General features: G+C 41.8%; 1 protein-coding gene across 2 annotated transcripts in view; it reads right to left on the reverse strand.

The window, feature by feature from the left end:
• The window catches only part of nrg3a (neuregulin 3a), a 301,861-nt gene that overhangs the window by 74,392 nt on the left and 208,414 nt on the right, over positions 1 to 19,055 (reverse strand). The gene's annotated exons all lie outside the window — the stretch shown is intronic.

Here is a 19,055-nt window from a genome sequence, read left to right on the forward strand (position 1 = left end):
AGAGAGAGAGAGAGAGAGAGAGAGAGAGAGAGAGAGAGAGAGAGAGAAATAGTTGGGAGGGAGAGAGGAGGTATGCAGAAAAATAAAAGCAGGTGGGTGAGAGATTTAAAGGGAGAGGAGATGTAGTCACGAGTCATAAAAAGGATTTATCGCTAATCCCTGCAGTGAGAGTCAGCTTCCATGATCTCCACCACCGTGCCAGTCAATCACAAAACAATGTGATATGTTAATAGAATGCATCCGATGTGACACATTTTCCTCGATATTTCTCTCCTTTGAGTGCATTGATGTCATCTTACAGTTGGGTGATGAATGACTTATAGTCTTATAGAAATGAGCAGATCCAACACACGATTCTCACACACACACACACACGCCCACGCCCACACACACACACACACACACACACACACACACACACACACAAATACACTCTATGAGAGACATAAGATTGAGAGGTCCCTTAAACTTTAGCTTCACGAAAGATGAATTGAGACCCAGAATGCTCCAAAAAGTAGGCCAACCCCCTTCAGCTGGTCCAACACAAACTGCATTGCAAATGTGTGCTCAGTATTGAAATCTATAAGAATTAAGAACAAGAACTATATTATAAGACAGCAGTTTTCAATGTTATTAAACATTATTTAGGTAAGGTATTTTGCCGTCCTCATTCAATTATAAAATTAGTTGTTTTTTAAGGCAAAAACTCAGCCACAGTGGACATTCCGGTGGGAAAACTGACTGAAATACATCTGAATGCTTGATAAAAATCTCATTCTGTGTCCAGCAACACTTTGAAATGTGTTTCCGTGTTCTAAACCAAGCTCTGGTCCCTGGAGGGTCTGTGGTTTGGATGAACAGGGTTGTGCTAGGGTGTCTGTGCTGGCCGGGCAGCACAGTGAGTGGGACAGAGAGCTGGAAGGTAGCTGGCCGGGATGACTTTGGCTCTGTCACACCAAGGTCTCCACTCTAACTCCACTATAATGAGCCTGTCAGCACGGTGTGAGCCATAGGAGATAGGCTGCCCCACATCAACCTAGTTTCACAGTCAAGGATGAGTAGCTCTGTGTGTGTGTGTGTGTGTGTGTGTGTGTGTGTGTGTGTGTGTACGCGCAGGCTGGAATTGTTTATGGTCAGTTTTGTTTTCTTAGCATCCCCAGCAAACCTGTTTTCATCTTTGCAGGTGAAGTGTGGACTGAAGTGCTTTTATTTTTGCAACGGGCTGCTCAAGTGACTTTTATCTGGACCAAACACTGTAGATCTTATATCAATAAAATGACCTGTACAGATGCACAATAATGCTTTTAGTGATCTTGGTCGAATAACAACCACAAAAACAAAGCACATTTTCACCTTTGTGGAAAAAGTGTTATTTTTGCTAAATTGATATAAAAATGCCTCGTAAACATTTAAGTCAAATTACTTTTCAACTGTAACAGCATGAAACATGGCCAATACTAGCCGACATAAAAGGACAATCAAAACTAAAAACCAAATTAAAAAAATTCCTGAATACAGCTCTCCATTTTTCCCTCGTAAATCGGCGAAGGCGACTTGTTTTGTTTTAAGGTTCTGGTGTTTTACTGGCGGATTACAGCCATGTACAGAACTACGCAGCCAAGTTTATTTGCTTTGAACTAGTGGATGGAGATGCGCCTAATTTGATTTATTTTTTGCAACATTTCAACTGTTCACTGAAAATTCGGCTTACCACTGAATGGAAACATGCCTGCTGTATTGTTTACATGTACAAATTATCAAATTTAGAGCCACTTTTAGGAATGGAAGGTCACAAACAAATTATGCTTTATTTGCACAAATTGTCTCACTGAAATCAATCCCAACAAGCTTCTCAGAGTGACTTATCAAAACTGAATCATAGTAAGAAGTACTAATTCAATTCAGGGGAAAAAGTAGTAAGAGAAGCATTTGGACTTCCTGTTTATAACTGCACAGGCGAGCAGCTGCTAACAAGAATTGCCAGTAATAGGTCATTTTTATGAACCTGTGACTAATTTTACTCCCACCGGAATGTATTACATATTATGACTATTTGTGAATTTATAAATAATCATAATGTTTTACTGCTGACTGAAATTTATCCCAAAATATCACAAGATCCTGGAGAGGCTGTATTAGATGCTTACAGATTGCAGAGCTATAAAGGGACAGACAACTCCAAACAATGGGGTTGCTGGAATTGTCTGTGTGTGTGTGTGTGTGTTTTGTTTGTTTGAGCCTGTGCGTGTGTGTGTGTTTTGCTATAAAGCCTCTCTGATCCAGTGTTAACTGCTCTCATAAACAAGCACCTGCCAGATGTGAGCCTCAGCCCGCAGAGGACTGCTAGCGTCTGGTTGTGAGTGGAATCCATAACCAGACGGGTCCTCTGCTGCCTGCATCTTTTTGTCTCAGACAGATAAGACAAAGTCTAAAACCACATACAGCTGACCTTTGCTATAGCTCAAGTTTTACTGTCCACAGAAAATTCTCCACCCCTGGAGAGACAGACAGATATACTGGCAGGGACGAAAGTGCTGGAGGGCTTCCACCAGTAGGAATCAAACAGCTGTGCTAGAACCTGTACATGTAGTCAGGGCAAACTGGGACTGGAACACAGCCCAGGACTTTGAGATTAAAAACTTTTGGCACTAATACAGTTTTCTGTGCTATAAAGACAATCTGATGATGCTGGAGTAAGTAAGTAAGTAAGTAAGTAAGTCAAATGTATTTATAAAGCGCTTTTCACAGACAGTCACAAAGTCCTTAACATGAGCAGAATTACAAACATAAAAAGCACAATGTAACCACATAAGGGCCAATAATTGACATTAAAATGCAAAAAAACAGAAAGTACAAACCTAAAGCATGGTTTAAAAGCAGGCCTAGGACATGAGTTGTTACCCAAACGGCAGTCTGAACAGGTGTGTCTTGAGCTGGTTTTTGAATGAGTTCACAGACAGGCAGAGCATTCCACAGCTTTGGTGCTACTGCCTCAAAGGCTCGGTCAGCACGGGTCTTAAGGCGAGTGCGTGGGACGAACAGATAATTTAACATGTTTGACCTGAGAGCGTGGGCGGGTGAATACGGGTGAAGTAGGTCAGTCACATATGTAGGAGTCTGACTGTGCAGTGCTCTGTAAGTGAGAGTGAGGATTTTAAAGTGGATCCTAAATGCCACGGGGAGCCAGTGAAGAGATCGGAGTACGGGGGTGATGTGAGAGCGTCGCTTTGTCCTAGTGAGTAATCTGAAGACACATTGGGACATCTTTCTGACACCTGCCTCCTCACCTGTCCAATCAAAACAACACCGTTTAGACGAGCCTAGTTGAGCTGAACTACTAGCCATGTTCACGATAACAAATGACTGAGTCAATCAGATTGAAACAAAAGCGGGGATCAGTCCAAATTGGTAGAGGCCCCCTGAATCCCCCCCTCAATGTTGAAAGTGGAGAGCCAGGCTGGCCCACGCCACAGCCGAGGACAATACAGTTCTAAAACTCCGTGACAACCGTGTGGAATGGAACGGTCTTTCGTGAGTCTGAACTTCCCAATTGCCAGTCTACCCCTGCATGTAAAGGCCGATATATAGACTCTCAAGTACTGTTTCGAAAAGTTTGAAAGTGCTATAAAGGTCATTTCTAATGGTCAGGAAGAGCATTGACGTGTTTTTGAAAGGAAATTTGACAGCCACGTCCTCTTCCTGCAAATGACAGATGTTCAAAGATGTAAAAATTCCACCCACTACATTTCTCAAATTCTTCTTTCTGGCAGCATCCGTGTTCACGGCTGGACTGCACCAATCACCGTTGGCAGTGATGGAGGTGGGCTGCACTTAAGAGGAGTTGTACCGAACTCTGTATCACCTTCTGAATAAAAGCCAGGACAAATCTGCGCCAACAGAGAGATACTCCCCAGCCCCGACTTCAACTTTCTCAATCAGATATTGAGCTGGTATTCAAGACATGGAAAGAAGAATTGCGGCCACCTGATGTGCAATAGTTTGTTTTCCTGAGCCTGTTTATTTATCTTTTGTACAAACTGCTACTTCATCTTGATAGTTTTCTCCCTCACTCTCAGGGCACGATTCCTGCCCTACATTGGAGGGTAGTCGCTCTACAAAACTATGCACAGCTAGGCGTGGTGAAAGACACATCACTCAACCTCACTACTGCATTATATCTGGGTCCTTGGTTTTCCGCCCCTTTGATCTATTGCACATAAAGACATCGTTTACTGACTTTACATTTTTGCTGTGCTTTAACAAACATGGGGTTTGTTTGTTTCAACAAGCATTCGACAAAAATATAATTTTAGCTGAAATTGTTAGTATTGTTACACAATTTTCATTTCATATAGTCAATAACCCACATGGATTGCATATCATTGCTGTCCAATGGCAACCATGCTTTCAAACTTCAAATATATTTTTTAGATAAACTGAAGGACTTAATGTTCCTTTATGGGATGAGAACTTATTCCACATCTTAATCAAAATAAACCATTAAAACCTAATTGGCTTGATTGAAAAATGTGTTGTGTGACAAAGCCAGAAAGTTGATATTTTGGAGAGACATTGGTTTTCCTTGGGCAACGGGGATACTATCATTTTTAAATTGATATGAAGGGTTGACAAATCAATAGGAAAAACACGCAAAAACATGCAATAAGTTTTGCCCTTTTTACTTTGACGTCTTGTCTTCTTGAGTAATAATAATGTTCTTTTAGAACTGAGGCAGCAGTCAGCACTACATTCTCTCACCTCAGTCCTCCGCCATGGTGGCATGTTCCCTGTAGCAGCTAATAACTACTCTCTAAACACTGGGTGTCTGACTTGTATTGCGCAGTAAAATGACAACTGGGACACATGAAAATTCCTACACTTTCGTTTCAGTATTCAATGACACTTTTCTCTGAGCTGCCGGGGAAACAGGCCGTCAGTGTGACTGTGTGCTTCCTGTTAGGAAGACAAGTCATTTTGAGTAATCTCAGCGAGTACGAAGTGAAGCGGAATGACACAGCCGTCGTTACGCGGAGCAGCCTGCACACATGCCAACACAATACACACACATGCACAGCAGTCGCATGTTCACAATGGAACAAAGCACATGCATGCACCCACGATATGACTTATCCAGCGTGATGTGTAGTTGGAGGGTCTGTTGAATTGATACAAGAGACGTCAAAGTTACCATGACAATGAAGGCGCATTAGTTTGCTAATTCAATCTGCACGTTTCCAAAAGTGCACATGGAGTCGGTGCTAAACACGCCGAACATATCCAGGTTGAACACCATCTTTCCATTGTTATGCAGCTTCTGTGTGCTGTTTATGAAACGTTCGCAGACATTTATGACCCTTTGAAAAGCGAGTCACGGCTAATTTAGGGCAGAACGCCCCCCACTCATTGGTTGTAAATGTGTTATTGTGGCATGCATGGAAAGATATTTTAATATAGTGGGCTGGTTGGTGGACGGGTGCCAGAGTTGCATGGCGGCTGGGTAAAGTATTCTGGCGGAGCAAATTAGCTTCTCTGTCACACAGCAGCCAGGCAGGCAGGGTTTAAATAAAATATCTGGTGTGGGTGTGTTGCTGCTGGTATAAAACCCACACACACACACACACACACTGTATTGGAGCGAGTTAGTGCTCCACGTCTAGCGAGAGAGAGGGACCATCCTCGATTCTTGGCAGTTACATGGATTGGTGTATCTACATGTATGTGTAAGTTGGACAAAGACGGCTGAATGAGAGGACAGAAATGAAAGAGAGAAAAGATGGACCCAGACCAATATTCACCTGCCCAGCTTTCCATGAGTGATTGGCACTAAGTGGCATTCCCAAGTGGGGCCAATAGACTGGTCCTCGTCAGCCTCCATCCAGGCCTCGGCACCCTGGTGACACAGTTGACTCCGTGTCGATAACCCGTTCCCAGCAGGCTGAGTATCTTGTCCCTCAATGTCACAGTTTCAACTCTGACAGAAAAGAGCCATAAGGGAGAGCACCTAGTTTTGGTTTCACATTGTCTTCAGGTTTAATTATCCCTTTGGCAGGAACACTGCAGTCATTGTTGTTGTGGATGCCAGCACCGACTTAAGGAGGGATTTTGTCCTTTCTGAATTCTTGACGCTCGAATCAACTTCTGACCTACAGTAGTCTGCTGGTAATTGGACTGCTTATCAACGCCGATGTCACGTCAAGGTGCTTCCCAGCTCAAAAGGATGCTAACCCCCAGTAACTGTGAAAATAATCATTTTAATTGCAAACAGGGTGGAAGGAGAAATGCGTTAGCAGTGATTTGTTTTGAAGTATTAAAACAAATGTGACTTGAATTGTGGAGGATTTGAACTACCGTGTCTGTGCTGTAAAGTAAAATAGAGTTCAAGGCTGACAAAGTTCATTCTGAGGGTAAGGAGCACTTCATACTTCTTCAACTGGAAAATAAGCCTTTTTATACTAGGCATGTAAAAAACATAGTATGATGAAATGAGTTTCATACACAAAGAACATATACAAAGTATAACCATGCCAAATATAAATTGATAATCAGCATTCAAGGGAGTCTATGGCCACATTGCAGTGATAAGTGGCATGTTGACCGCAATCAAAAGCTTCATTAAAAATGTTCACACCAATTTTTTCTCTGCCGCCCTGTTCTTGAAGGTGAGAGCAGCGTGAAAGTTAGTTACCCAGATAATGACCGATCCACGCACACCTCCCACTTCCTCAAATACAGCCTCTTTCTCTTTCAGTTTCTTTCATTCGCTTCCTAACCTCAACGGATGCACAATTACACCTCCGCTCGAAACCTTGGTGTTTTGTTTTTGATTCATTGCCGTCTTCGCAGCCACACAGCAAGGCCACCGCCAACACAGCTTTAATATTTACCACCTGGGCAGAATTGCCGAAAGTCTGTCCTATTTTATGAAACAAACATCCTAAGTCACACATTTATGTAATCTTTTTGTTTCTCCTCAGCATATATTGCATAAATTGGCAACTAAAGAGCTTTGGATGGCCCAAACGCCATGTCCAAATTCTCCCATTTTGACCTCTCTGCACCGGTTGTTACGTGGGATTCTACTTTAATGTGCTGATTGTACTTATATAATTAACTCATCATCGTACAGATGCAGTATTATATGTCCACATTTACTGTTCCTAAGCACTTTGTTGTCTCCAGAGTAATTACGTGGCAGAGCTTTTGCGCACTGTCTCAAGTCCAGTTTACCTGTATTATTGTACAGCTTCCATTATTCATTTTGGTGGTCAAACAGGAAGCATTAGGCCACGATCGGACAGAAGGCATTGCAGCAGCCAGGCGTGGCTTTTTGTAATTGTTTTTCAAAGAGCGTGAAGCTGCTTTCGCGTTGCTGAGTGCCTTGTTTTCGCTCTATGTGCCTCACGTTTTGTGTCACGTCGTTGGTGCTTTTTTTCAAATTTTCTTCACTTCAGCTGGATACCAGTTTGTGACAGCCAGGCTGGCCCTTTTCCCAACTGTAGTTACCATGAACTGAACAGGAAAGGGGGATATGGAATCAGAACCTTAAGGAATATGCATGTCATGCTTTTGCTATAAATTTACATTTAATTTATTTTGATTTAGTTCCAATGGTACAGATAGAAAACAATGCTGATCATCTTCAGCTGATATAACAAACTGTTTTGTAATGTCACGTCATCTTAAAATGTTTTAAAGAACATTTTAAGATGATTGTGTCACCTTAGAGGGGGGAGCTCTTCGGTTACCGACTCCTAAAGGTCTTACAAGAAATGATAGACACATGTTTCAAATCGATTTAATAGAACAATTCATAAATGTTTCCATGGAAACTAAAGTGAGCTCTCAGCGTGTTCCTCGTCATAAAAGCACATCTACATTTACTTCATGTTTACTTCGGGTGTGCCATTTCAATATTTATCTCTCTCCATACGTACCATTTAATGGCCGGATAGAAATCAAAGCACACGAGTCTATTGAAGTTTCTGTTGTTGCCGGAAAAAGGCTTCAGTTCTGGAAATTCTTCCTGTTGTATTATTTGCTGGATGTGAAACAAGAACTATTTGAGCTTGAGCTGCTGTTATTGCTGAGCTGAGGTTATTTCTGTCTTAGAGAGCACTTCCCAATCTGTTCACGGAGCATAGATCGCTTAAGCCCCGTTCAGAAATTGCACCGCAAACCCTCTGATACATTCCCAATAGATCTTTCCCAGTGTCTCCAGTTGAATGAGTAAAAGCCATCAACAAAACCAGTTAGGATGTTTCAGCGGGAGGCACAACGTGATACTCTAATTAGGGGATTGTGGCTTCAAAATAAGAGCAGAAAAAACAATGAAACAAGAAATAAAATCACTTGATCAATAGATTTTTCTCTGTCTTTCTCAATCGTTTTGTGTCTTTATCTCCCTCCCTCCCTCCCTCCCGTCTGTCTGTCTGTTTGTGTTTGTATGTCTCCCTCCTTTGAAATAACCTCCATGGCTAATGATCTGCCGCGACCTCAGCAATCTTTAATTGAATAATAAATGAGCAGGTCTTATCCAGGGCTCATCTCCAGCAGACACCTACACAAGCACACACGATACAAACTCCAAGGTCAGACAATAAGAACACAACACTGACTCGGTGTAGAGTGTCATTTACATGTTGCATAATGCGCTATAAGTGTGTGTGGATGCACAACACGTATTGCTTATCAACTGTAATGACTTCAAAGCTCCACCAATCAATATTTCTAATATTAACAACAAATCAAAAGGTTATGTGGAATGTGGAAGGGGTCGCAATGACACAGCTACAGAGAATTATCATTCCACTCGGCAAATTAATGGATCAACTTAAAGCCTCTTTAATGTATTTGTTTTGGTCGTCTAATTGGAAATTCTGCACTCGTTTATCCCAGTTCCTGTATGCAAGCTATGATAACGCCACTGTACTCCACCTGCCCGGCAAGAAATGGCAGACGGTTAGATAGCAACTAGTGGGGGAATAAAGTGGGACATCTAGCAGCTAAAGAGCCAGATATTGTTGATTGGAGTTGATGCAGACCAAGCCAGATATACATAAGGAATGTTTGTCTTACAGCAGTTGTCGCCAAATGTTTGTGATCATGAGCCATACACAGACAAATAAAAGGAGTCACAAGCCAAGAAATTGTAAATGCATAGGTTTAAAACTAGGATGTGCAACGAACAAAACAGTACATGTGCAGACCCACGGGCTGCAGACGGCCTGTGGGTCGTAGTTTGGCCACCCCGAGCTTCGAGGTCTTTACAACTCAGAAATTTGGGATCCAATCCGGACTTGTGGAAAACCTACCCCAACACGATGTTCATTAACAGTCTTTCTAAAAGGCACCCCGAAGACAGTCAGACCCAAATATTTCCATGGATAATAGACCCAACCCAAAATGTGTTGAGTCCAAAAAGACCCAAATAGAGATATGATACCAACACGGCAGCTGTGTAATGCTTCACCAACTAATGAGCAGTAACTCAAAGCACTTTTATCTCCTAATAATCATTACCCACTACATGATCAGAGCTTATAACGAGTCTGCTCGGAGCCCCTCGGGTGTGACGCACATCGACACAAACTCTTCCTGACCCTCTTAGATTGAGTGTAATTTGGTCTTGGGTGCTTATAACTTCGTGGACCCATGAAGACTTCCTGTGTGTCTGTCAGCTTGTTGTGGAGCTCTTTTGGCACCCCTCAAAAAAAGAGGTCTGAAATGCATCTTTTCCGTTATCATCCGATGCCATAGCATGCATGTTGCATTTTCACAAGTATTAATAATACTTTCACAAATTCTAAAATGACAAGTTCGTATTAAGCCGATTGTCTGCAGAGTGCGATCCGGCTGGCAAAGAGATGATAATATCATCAACTGCCAGAAGCAGGCCTCTTTTAATGTCAGGTAAGAATGGAGACATTACTCACTCAATAATAATATTCCTCCAGCTGATACGGGGATATTTGTTATTAAATCACAGGATTTATGCGGGAAACAAAGCTTACCACCCCGTTGTGTGATAGTCTTCTGCAGTGTGAAAAGAGCAAATAGAAAAGGGTGATGGAGTAGGGCTATTTGGGTGCATGGCGGTGCTTAGTGGGCGTGTTTGCACTGCAACTTGATTTGCATATATTTCTCAGTAACTTAGATGGAAGCTCAGCTATTAACTTGAGCAACTGAGGAGCAAAGAATTCCCACAAAGAGCAATCTTACTTAGCATCTAGGTCAGAGAGAGAGAGAGAGAGCGAGAGAGAGGGGGCTCTGTCTCACACCACTTTATGAGATGTTGTATTAATATTATTGTTATATTGATATTGTTGTGTATTGATGTTATTGTATGTTTAATTTTTTGATGCTTTGGCAATACTGTTTTTAAAACTTTCATGCCAATAAAGCGAATTTGAATTTGAGAGCGAGAGAGAGCGAATGAGAGAGCGAGAGAGAGCGAGAGAGAGAGAGAGAGAGATAGATATTGTGGCCAGACCAGTACTTGGACCCAAAGACTTGTGGGCGGGAAGCTGTTTTATCAGAGCTGTTCAGAGCTCCTCACATTACAGCCCCATAACCATGGTTGCACTCCCTGATCAACTTAATGGGCAGACTGGGGCTTTAGGCCCTCTGCCATTCTCCAACACGTGCATGATAACACAGGGATACACACACACACACACACACACACACACACACACACACACACATGCAACTGAATTAAGAGCAACTGGGAACCAAAGATATCACGGGTGTCCAGGCAAACAGAGCGAGAGAGCGCGAGCGAGAGAGAGCGAGAGAGAGAGAGAGAGAGAGAGACAGAGAGAGAGAGAGAGAGAGAGAGAGTGTGTGTGTGTCCGGGAGGTGTGGATGGTGAGGACGAGTCACCAGCTGCTGGGAGGTTTGGCATTGGTATGACTGAACGAGGCTTGCCATGGGGTGTGACAGTATTGACACTGAGTCGTCATACAAACAAGTACACACAAACACACAGACACAGACACTCAGAGAGGCACTTGTGAACACTATTAGCAGGCAAAGCTACGACTTAGAGAATAGTAAAGCTACTTTGAAAAGTGTAGTCAAAAACACACTTTCAAATTGGACTCAGGGTCAAAATATTGCTACATGAGCATTCACTTCAAGCTAATGTGTGCCAGAACTAGCTCAAACAACAGCAATTTAAATTCATATATTGTTACAAACACAAATTAGAGTTATTAGGAGAATACAAGGCTCGTCTTTACTCTTCATGCTGAAAGCAATGTTTCCTTCAAGCTTCAATGCTACTATTTCTGAACAGAACTGTGATGTTTTCAACAACAATCAAACATGACAAGGATATTGTTAGTTGTCATTTTGTTTTTCACCAATGAAAAGCTTTTTGTTTGCCAGCCAGATAGTGAATCACAGCTGTCAAAGCCTCTTTTTTAATACCTTGGACTGTTTATTTTGTTATATTTCGTTTTACGACATAACCACCAGGAAACAGTAACTCTGACGGCAATAAAAAAATCCCTGTCCATGAAATAAGAAAAAAACATACTTTGAATTCTAAAACACTATTATTTTTTTTCTTAAAGCTAGTACGAGAACCTTTAATTTTGTGTTGATTTTGGAAAAAACGCGGTATTGTTCAGCACCAGACTCCCTTTAGAAAACCTCCCAATGGGGACCGGCAAAGTTCTGCTCTCGGCCGGAGGAGCAGCCACTGATGCCTGGCACAGAGCTCTCCAGCTCACGCCGGACCTCCTGACTGCAGGTAGAAGGTTCGGCATCAATATTAAATTGAGACTGTTTCATAACCAGTTAGGAGTTCCTCACAGTCTCTTTATATAAAATACCTCATTGGAGTGGTCCAAACATCAGACACACTCTAAAAGTATTCCAGAGAGAGTGGTCATCCTCTCTCCAAAGAGGTTTTTTTAGTATACTGCCCCTCCTCGACATGGGTTTGAATGCATGTTAGTCTCACGGTGCCTCATTTAGGATTGCTAAGGCTCATTTACTGTCCCAACGCCTGACTCGGCACTAAGAGTCGGACACTACGTTTTCATTGATCTTGGATCCAACTAATCATCCATCACGGTTATATTTGATGGCAGCCAGCAGTAAACCCCACACAGTAATTGGTCCAATCAACCTCTCCTTGGTGTTTTCTTCTCTAATGGCTTTTCAATTCACCCATTTCCACCACCAGGCAGTGGGCCTTGAAATAAATCACTTCCTTTATAATTCAGTGTTTTGTTCCACATCAGCAATGTAGATCGGTCTGATTCATCAGTGCTTCTGCTTCAATCTTGTCTCCGCTCGCTCCTTTTTTTTTCTTTCGCTTTTTCTACGTCACTGTTTGGAACGTACAGTAAGTTGAGAAATTCAAGGTGTTTGGGGAACTACATGCATTTGTTCTTTCATATTCTCTCCCTCTCTGTCTCTCTCTGTCTCTGCCTGTCTCTCTCTGTCTCTCTCTGTCTCTCTCTGTCTCTGCCTGTTTGTCTCTGTCTCTCCGTCTCTACAGTACAGTAAAACTCGCCAGCCACCTCCACACGGTTGCCATAGCAACCTACCCACCTACCCAGCCCTCGCCGTTGTATGTGAACGTGTGTTTGACGCTCTGGATGCAAGTATGTGAGTGTGTGTGTGTGTGTTTAGAGACGTGACATATTGGAAAAAATGTCTGGTGGTTGCTTGTCTTACCACCTTGGGTTGGGGCCTTTCCCTTATCAGAGCCTGTCTGTGTTACACACACACACACACACACACACACACACACACACACACACACACGCACACAAGAGACTGCCTATGTCCTTGAGACTGTGGGAGTCCACTAAGTTTCCTGTGATCTTAGTATACAGTAAAAGAGACAACATGTGAGAGCTGCGCCACGACAGTAAAGAAAGCGTCTCTGCTCCGTAGCCGAGTTAGCGAGATTTAATTATTGATTTTTGAGTGCAAATGATTCTTTAGCTGTTTTGTCAAAGCAACAAATTCCGCTTTCATGCAAATGAAGCATTTAGTGGACGTAAATGCAAATGTCAAGCAAGCATTTTATGCAAAATATTTTGGATAATTTTACTCTGACAAATAGTCCCCAAATGTGTTTTTGTCTAATATTGAATAGGTTTTCACTTTTCTTCTCACTGTGTAAGTGGCTTTTGACATGAAAGAGCAAATATTTGTCAAGCGACGGCCTCTTGTGTATATTTTGCTACTACAGTAAAAAGCATTTTTTATGTATTTCTGCATATTTTTTCTTCCACTTTCCACTTTGTCTTTTCATTTTCATAAGAAACTTGGAAAAAAACAACAACAACCTTGACTCCGGGATACACAGAAGACGATGTTCCGCTGGGATTCAAACCTGCACAGGTGAGGCGTTCAAGGCTCCTGAGGCTCACCTCTGTTGAGTACTCGAATGCATTTCACACACTAGTGCCAGTAAATGAGAGGCAAGTGCTGTGTGTTTTTAACTGTCAGTACATCATTTACCCAGTGATTGCTGTGAGACGCAACTCCCTATTGTCTTTCACTACCTATTACTACCGTCAAGCTATTTACTGGCATCACTCACATCACCGAACAACAGATATGTAAAGTAATATTTGTATTGCATGCGATGCCAATTGATATAATGGAGTGGAATTGGAAGGTTTCAGGTGAAGTAATGACACAAAGACAGTCATGAATAATTCAAACACGTACGCTATTTACATTCAAAGATTTTCACCTCGGCGCTGAGATACTGTCACACATCTTCTCTGATGTGCGGCTGTTTTGCATAAACAAAAGCAGTAACTGTAAATGCAGTGGCATTTGATCCAGATGTAGCCTAAAGTGTGATCAGAGAACCATGTCTATAATGTAGAAAGGCACATCCTAAAAGTGAAATCCACGAGAGAAGATAGATTTTGTTCAGACTGCGTTAAATTTGAATGTAACTGCTTCTGTAACACAAGTTGTTATTTACCAAATTGATAGAAAATGCATCCCGTAATTGCTTTTTATCAGCTGCTGATGCTTGAACATGCAATGTGAACTCTTCCCTGCAAGCAACATCTGGTAAATGAAAGTAGCAAATATTATCTGTTAATCTGTAAATGATTTCAAAACTGTCGTTCATTAATTTCCTGTTGATTCACTAATCGATTAACCGACTAATTACTAAACCAACAATTAATCAAATTTAATAAATGAGTGTTTATGGACTCAGAGTTGCAGCTAGAATTGTGAATATTTTTTTTCTCACGAAATAATTTCTTTGAAGGGTTACGACTACATTAGGACTGAGAAACAGTGGGCATATGACACCACATTACACTAACCAATACAATGTTCTGAGGGCTCACAGCTTGCTCTCCCACAAGCACGATATTACTTAAATCTCCCCATCTTCATTGATGAACTGTGCTGATCCCTGACGCTAGACGCTTTTGGACACCACGGCTCAGAAAGGAGACATACTATATTATTTATATGGACAAATGTTCAAGGGGTGCCTCTCTGGGTATTATGCTGAAATTGGGCTCTTAGGCCTGAAAATCAAAGAATGGGTTAAAGGATGAAAGAGACATTTATGAAGCAAATGGCCTCCTGGTTTCAGCTCTTATTGGAGGTTGACCAATAGTGCTTTGAGCTGAACAAATCCCTGGATCTCACACGGGTACATCATGGTCCATGTGTTGCTTTATTAGCTTGTAAGGAATCTATTACATCTATGCATCCAAACTTTTACCCGAAGGGAAGCACTATAGAAAGGTAAGATATCTACAGCATGTAATTCAAGCGAAATTCTACTAGAATACTGAAACTTTAACCGCCTACGTTTTGCAGCCATCTTTTCAATGGTGTCTCTTTTTAAGGTCGTTTGTTGATGTTCTGCTCTTGATGTCTGTCCTGAATTAATTTTGCTGTTTTGCTTTGTTGTTTGGCTGTTACTTTATGCTGTGGGATGGAGAAAAAAACTTTTTTGTCTGTATGTCCGTATGTATTTTAATATTTCAACAGGTTTTTGTATACGTTTGGTTGTGGTTATTGTTGTTTTCTGTAAACTTTATTGCCTTTCTCTTGGCCAGGTCTCCCTTGCAAAACTTAAATTTGGGTTGCCTTGAAAGAAACAATGCACATCACACACCAAAAGTACACAACGTGTGTAAGCATTGGTGTAATACAGGCCTCTTCATGTCATGCAGCAATGCCTATATCGCTTGAGCTAAATATCATCGGCTTTATCCCCTTATCAAATCACACATGCATTCATATCACAAGCATAAATCACACAAGCATATGTTATTGGGTCAAACCCACGTCACCGACACAGAGGAGCGTCTTGGCCCGTGGCTTCATCCCCTTATCCTGTCACACAGATGAGAAACATTTAAGGACTTTTGCTGCCTGGGCCTCGGGAGGCCAAACGCCGGGAGCCAATGGGACGATCAAGGAGGCAGCACGTGACCCCGCAAAAAAGATAACATGTAGCAGAGACGCGCATCATGGCGATCCTTTCACTGTGTGCAAGTATCCACATGTGTGCATGTTTGTAAATCCTCTCAGTAGAAGGGAATTATACTATACGACCAGGGGGGTTACGCACAAGAGTCAGGTGGTTCTTTGCATGCGAATAGCAGCGAGACAGGCCATGCCACAGAGCTGCAAACTGTCGCCTTTTATATTCACATGCACTCTTTAGTATGTGTGTGGGTTAGTGTGTTCTTTATAACCCCCTAACAAACATGCAGGCTTGCATCCCCATGGGATTTGCCGCATTAAGACCTGAGTCTTGTGTTTACTTCCAGGCTTCTGTCGCATAATGTGATTCATCTGTACTGTACACATGAGCTGCTGTTTTTCTTCCTCAGTTAGTGTGTCAATCCTGTATTATGCAACTATCTCGAATGTGCCAGCCCCAATTAACCAGGTCATGTTCCTTGTGCATCTGCTGTATCCTACTTGGCAAACTAAAGGGCTCCGGTTTCTCCTGCTCAGAGCTCAAATCCGGTGAATTTCTCTGAACCTAAACGGCAATATGCAATAAGCCGTATGATAATGACGCATGCATAGTATAGTTTCATAGTTTCTTTGTAATTTCTACTAAATGGTGGGACTTACAAAGCTGGCCAAGTCTTTGACATTTTGATTCATAATTTTCCAAAGGAAAATAAATTGAATCTACAGCATAGGCTTTTCCTATCTAAGGCTGGTCACAACTGTAGAAAGGCTGTCACAATAATAACAAACATGAATGAAGTCAGACAGGAATCAAGCTGTTTGATGAACACAGCAGGTTCACCATCATGACAAAACATGTTTGTCAATGGCTTCCAACTACGACCTTTAAGACTGCTCCAAAAATAACTTATAGTAAATGGACTTCCTGTACAGAGAGTTTTCACCTGCTCACCAGGAATGATAAACATTCACACGCACACTTACAGAAAGCAATGCGGGGTTCAGTATCTTGCTCAAGGACACTGCCATATGTAGACTTTAGGGGTCAGCGATCGGACTTTCATTCTTTGATTTCAAAGTTACATGATGCATCCAGGTGTTGAGGTGTTATTATTTACATAACCGCAAGAGGTGTTTGAAAAAAGGTTTTTCTTTTCTGGTGAGGACAGCCTCACTAAATGTAATGAGCCTGCAGCTCAGCGCCACGGACGGCAACAGCAGCAGCCAGCCCTGTTTTGCTCAATTCAGCACCACGGACAGCTACTTGCAGCTCAAGCTTGATCTGTCTCTTCACAGATTCAGTCACAGGAGTTGTCTGAGGTCCTGATTATAACACCACGTGACACCAAAGATCCCACACTGGTTTACTGGTGGACTCCAGTACAGTACCATCGTAGCTACGCTGTTGCACGCTGATTTGCAACAGACTGATCTAGTGTGTGAATCATATTGGATATTGGCATGGCAGATTGACATGGGGCAGTTGACTTTATGAAGATTGCATCATGAATAAAAGCCTTAATGCATTTGCAGTGCATACCAATGGGAATCTCATTATTGTGCAAATTAATACAGACTGTATTGACTCACTGAGTCACTGATGCCAGGACCTCCAATCTCCATTAATCTAATATATCAGGAGTCAGCAGGATAATCAGTCATATCATGTGTGATATCTAGCCCTGGTCTGCTCTGGCAGTGCGCATTTATTTATGAGAAAGAGACAAAAGCATAATCTGTCAATATGTGTGTGAAGCACACATGTGTGATGTTCCCTTTTTTTAGAAGATACGCGTCACATTTACATACTGCGCACACTGTATACAACAATGATTACTGTGTGATTGGGTAATTGTTTGATTAAAGCGTTTACATGGTTCCCACTAACCTGATTTCCCAAATTTTACATGATGTGTGTGATAATCTGGTTAGTGTGCAGAAAGATGGGAGGTAGCCTGCAGGCGTTTGATTAGCATACAGAACAAGAGAGGGGGAAAGGAGGGACTTTGGTTTTACTGCGTTGATGTATCTTCTTCCATTATTCAATTTCATTTTCTTCCACTATGCTGATGTTAATGTACAGAACACTTATGTACACAATATAAATACTAAAAGGAAGCAGTAATTGTAAGGGCATTGTAATTCATAAAGCTGACAAGTGATCTTAATCAGGTTATGTTGACTGTGATTTAAAATCTAACCCTATATATTCCCAGGTGTTATTACAATCAGAGCGTCACTAAAGTATTAGTCTTCATGTAAACACACTAACTGTCATCGACATGGTGATCACAATCACCCACCTATTTGGAGTCGAAGAAGTCTGCACCACAAGAGAGAAGAATTAGCATATAGAGTCCATGAATCATTAATAAGAAGATTAATTGATGTTTCCATTCATTAATGAGGCAGGGACGACGAACAAGGCTTGACACGTCAGAGTGCCATGGCATGAAAGTGGATTAGTCTTGTCTAAGAAGCCAGGACGCCATTATTCTGTGTACTAAGTCCCATTTAATACGGAGGGAAACACACAGGCTTAACACTGTGCGTATGTGTGTTTGACTTTGTGGATTTGTGTGAGTGTGGCTCGGCATGTGTGGGCTTGGGGGTCTTTGGGCGGGCATAAAGAAGGTTTCTGTCTGTGGTGAAACTGATTTTCAGCAATTTCAAAGTCTCTGACCAGCAGAGGGCTCCATGGTAGACAGAAAATAGAAATATTGTGCCCTGGTGTCAAGACACCACCGCCCGAGCATTGATGTTTGATGCTCGGGGAGTGAGACTGCTGCTCCATGAGTAGTTCCTGATCAACTTTGAATCAGCCACTGAGTGGCACAAAACTAGTAACGATTCAATAATTAGCTACCAGGTAGGCACACATTACTTAACGATTATCTTACCATGACTGTCTTTGTGCCCCCAGCACAGTAATGCATCATATTACAAAACTAACGAGTGTAAGATGTAAGATAACTCATGACAGTATATATAATGCATGTATGACTTATTTATTATTGGTTTAAGAACAATCAATAATGTATTCTCCTTCAGTGATACTATGGGTTCTTTGGTCTGTCCTCCTTCCTGGATTCCCCCTACTTAACTCCTTAAGCTCTTTAATACTATAGCAGCGATGCAACCAGAGATTCATGTTTCTGAACTGTAAAATCATTTGGAAATACTCTTGCCTGAAATGCGGGGCCTTAAGTCGGTAAAGTGTGCACACGAAGATGTATATTTTACTAGTCCACTGTTACAGTATGTCAATGTGGGCATTTGTGAGTGGATTGGCCATTTAAGAGAGAATCAGGAATCAGTTTCAACTGGACACGGTTTAACTGCTTTAACTGCTAATATTGGTCATGTTTCCTGTCCAGAGATGAAGACAACCATTAGTCTGTTCTGGGAATATCCGAGAAGACCGTCCGAGCTTATTCTCTCAAAGTGTCCATGATCCCTCTAGCGTGTCAACTCTTTTTCAACAAGCTAGCGTGAAAATATTTTTGCTCAATTGAGGAAGTTTTGTCAAATGTTGCTGTTTCTATACAGCTGTTCTAATGCTGTACTTCAACTTTGCATGCAAATAGATGAACATGCTACTGTAAAATTGGGAC

The sequence above is a fragment of the Anarrhichthys ocellatus genome, unplaced genomic scaffold (genome assembly GCF_004355925.1).
Source record: "Anarrhichthys ocellatus isolate YVR2014 unplaced genomic scaffold, GSC_Weel_1.0 scaffold3, whole genome shotgun sequence".
Lineage (NCBI taxonomy): Eukaryota > Metazoa > Chordata > Actinopteri > Perciformes > Anarhichadidae > Anarrhichthys > Anarrhichthys ocellatus.